The sequence below is a fragment of the Notothenia coriiceps genome, unplaced genomic scaffold (assembly GCF_000735185.1).
Source record: "Notothenia coriiceps isolate Sejong01 unplaced genomic scaffold, NC01 NC01_scaffold00000339, whole genome shotgun sequence".
Lineage (NCBI taxonomy): Eukaryota > Metazoa > Chordata > Actinopteri > Perciformes > Nototheniidae > Notothenia > Notothenia coriiceps.
In genome coordinates, this window is record NW_011333040.1 from 19,993,579 (window position 1) to 19,997,326 (window position 3,748).

The window sequence follows — 3,748 nt, forward strand, 5'->3', positions numbered from 1 at the left end:
CGATGAAAATGAAAAAGAATAGCCATCTGTGTGTGCCTTCTTAATCGTTTGTTTGGGTCCCTCACTTCCGTTTCGCTTCTCATGCACTGATTCGCTAGCTGAACAGCCAATCAGAGTGATTTATTTGACCGATTGCCTGCCGTATCGGTAGGTTTTCGGCCAAAAAGGTGTCGGCACGGCCGAAAAGACACAACTGTGCGGGACACACCAATCTGAGTAGGGCGACACGACGCTCATCGACGGCTAGACATCTATCGACGGCCGAAATCGGCCCGGTGTGTCTGGGCCTTAAGAGGCTTTACACTAAATAGTTATGGTGGAGGAGGGCCCGGGGTGCTCGGTTATGACTAAAATAATGAATTACAGAGACGGGCTCACTTTAGTGGTAGTGTGACGAACTTGGAATCCAGAAGGAGCTCAGAGTTAGACCATTGCTCCTACCCATAGAGGGGAGGCAATTGAGTTGGTTTGAATAGCATGTTTCATACACAGTCCCACACTAGAGCAAGGTTACTCTAAAAAGATGACAAAGTACAGTCTGAATCTTTCAGCGTTACTTAGAAAACAACCACACCTTAGCCTAGTGGAGTCAGGGAACCACAAAAAGACCAGGCTTACAAGCTGATGGTGTCAGTTAGAGTGAGGAGGTCAGAGGCCGTCACAGTGTGTTGATTTATGCTGCACCATCCTGTGAGCTGTGGAGGTCTGTGACATCATCAGCCTAATTGACACAATCAAGTTGTACACCTGGTATTTATTTTCGCTGTGGTTTCTTGAGACCAAAAGCCCTCTGATTATGTTTTTTTTAATTCTTGAAACTGGATAGAAACCTCTGTCATTGTTTGGCAAGATTAGTTCATTGCTACTTTTGCAGGTTAATATTATTAATAAAAAAATGTAATTGACTAATGAAATATTATGCACTTTTATGGACAGCGATACCTGGCAGTACAAAGTCATTAAAGTTATCTCAATTAATCAGCTGAACTAAGTGACCAGTTGCATGAAATATAAGACTATTTCCAGTCAACTAGGTGGCAGAAAAGGCCTACACGCAGGCCATTACAAAGAAGGTGGATTCAATCATATTGTATTAAAGGGCCTAAAATCTTATTTAATAAATCTCTGTTTTGCTTGACATACCTTGTTTCATTGAAAGAGAAAATCATTGTTGTACATCTTTAATTAAGCTAAAAAACAAATTCTGAAATGTTATTATTAATATAATTTTAAACATTTTTTAAATGGGAGTCTAACAGGATTTTTCCCCACATTTTTATAGAAGTTTCATAGAAAGAATAAAAAATTACAATTTACTGTCAGAGAAATAACCTCAGCACAACTATTCTTTTTGAGATGTCCCTCAGTTTTGCAGACAATCTCAGACTACTTATTTACCCTGACTACCAAACATCTAACTACCACTGGTTAACACTCAAACACATAATTCTTTAAAATGATTGCAGTAAAAAGTTAAAACATAATTGTCTATGAAGGGATAACAACTGGATGTAATGAGCAAAGTCTCAGTTTAGTCGCCACTCCTCGGTTTAGTGGCTGATAGTTGTGACACGGCTCTATAATTGCCCAACATTTCGCAGTTCATCTACAGCCAGTTTAGTGCATGTCCAGTGTCCACTGCAAATGCGTTTGAGAAGACAGCAGCTCTCTAACAATGGAAGGTAACACACAGAAGCTCAATCTGAAGAGGGAAGTTGGGCTCATAGCAGGTGTATCATTTATTGCTGGAACCATGATAGGTTCTGGGATTTTCATCTCCCCCCAGTACGTGCTGGCTGCTATCGGCAGCCCTGGGGCAAGCTTTGTAATCTGGACTTGCTGTGGGTTGATATCCATGTTGGGAGGGCTCTGCTATGCTGAACTGGGAACAGTCATACTAGAGTCTGGAGGAGAGTTTATCTACATGCTGCGGACGACAGGGAAAGTGATGGCTTTTATGTTTTCCTTCAGCTTCATCATGGTCATGAGGCCTGCCAGTGCCACAGGAATTGCTCTGAGCTTTGCTGAATATGTTTTTGCCCCCTTCTACAGTGGCAGCACCCCTCCACAGTTGGTGGTGAAATGCGTGGCTGCAGCAGCTATCTTGGGCCTGACCATAGTCAACTGTGTGAGCGTACGCATGGCCACCGGCATCCAGGTGGTTTCCATGGTATTCAAACTAGTCGCACTGGTCGTGATCATATTGGGAGGCATTGTGATGCTTTTCCAGGGACACACTGAGAACTTTGAAGAGCCCTTTGAGAACACAAATGCCGATGTCAGCTCCATTGGCATTGCTTTCTATCAGGGCTTGTGGTCCTTTGATGGGTGGAACACTTTGAATTTTATAACTGAGGAACTGAAACATCCAGAAGTAAGACTTGATGAAATGCAAATGTTAATTTGACATTATATACATGTGCAATTAACTATGATACAATCTTCACATTGTAGATTTACTTTCAACTTCGTTTCTTTTTTGTTTCCCCATTGTTTATTAATTTTGTTGGGCAATCAATACTTATCATACAAAACGATAAATTCACATTGGTCAAGAACACCTATCCCTTACCACATACATCATCTCATATTAATCATACTTGAGTTACATTTTGAATGCAGGACTTTTACTTGTAACAGCATATTCCAGCACTGTGGTACTGCTGATACAACTTGAACTATATCTCTGAGGAGCTAAAAAGACCTGGGGCCTCATTTATAACGTTGTGCGTAGTGCGTAAAGTGTTACCATGATAGGTTCTGGGATTTTCATCTCCCCCCCAGTACGTGCCGGCTGCTATCGGCAGCCCTAGGGCAAGCTTTGTTATTTGGACTTGCTGTGGGTTGATATCCATGTTGGGAGGGCTCTGCTATGCTGAACTGGGAACAGTCATACCAGAGTCTGGAGGAGAGTTTATCTACATACTGCGGACAACAGGGAAAATGGTGGCCTTTATGTTTTATTTCAACTTCATCATGGCCATGAGGCCTGCCATTGCAACAGAAATTGCTCTGAGTTTTTTCTGCCCCCTTCTACAGCGGCTACACCCCCTCCAATAGTGGTGGTAAAAGTAAAAGATTTACAACTTCAGTCGAGTTAATACAAAATCTAAGGTATACTTTGATCCCTTTTTATTATCTTTTGATTACATTCTTCAGGTATCTCTGAGCAGTTGTCTGCCCATTACATCTGCAGTGTTTTCCCAATCATCACTCCGATATGACCATGACGGACAAAGAACCTAAAACCCTGAAAATGAGGCGGGAAATTGGGCTGATTGGTGGCGTAGCACTAGTATCAGGAACCATGATCGGATCTGGTATATTCATGTCCCCTCAATTTGTAATGGGCTACGTTGGAAGCCCTGGAGCAAGTCTTGTGATCTGGGCTCTCTCTGGAGTTGTAGCTATGTTTGCAGCACTGTCCTATGCAGAGCTTGGGACGATCATCCAGGAATCTGGTGGAGAATTCATCTACATACTGAGGATCTATGGTTCATGCCCTGCTTTTTTTGCAGTAATCACTTTTGTTGTGGTTGTGAAGCCGTTTGGCATTGCACCAGTGGCGATTAGCATTGCAGAATATGCTCTTGCACCCTTTTACAACGGGAGGCTTTGTATTTACAGTTGTGGTCGTGAAACCGGGGTTCTTGTGGTGAAACCAAGACTGCTTTTAGGACCCCATTAAGTTCTACAAAGATCCGCCTGCTGTTCATATCGTGTCGACGTTGGTGAAGTGGTGGACAGT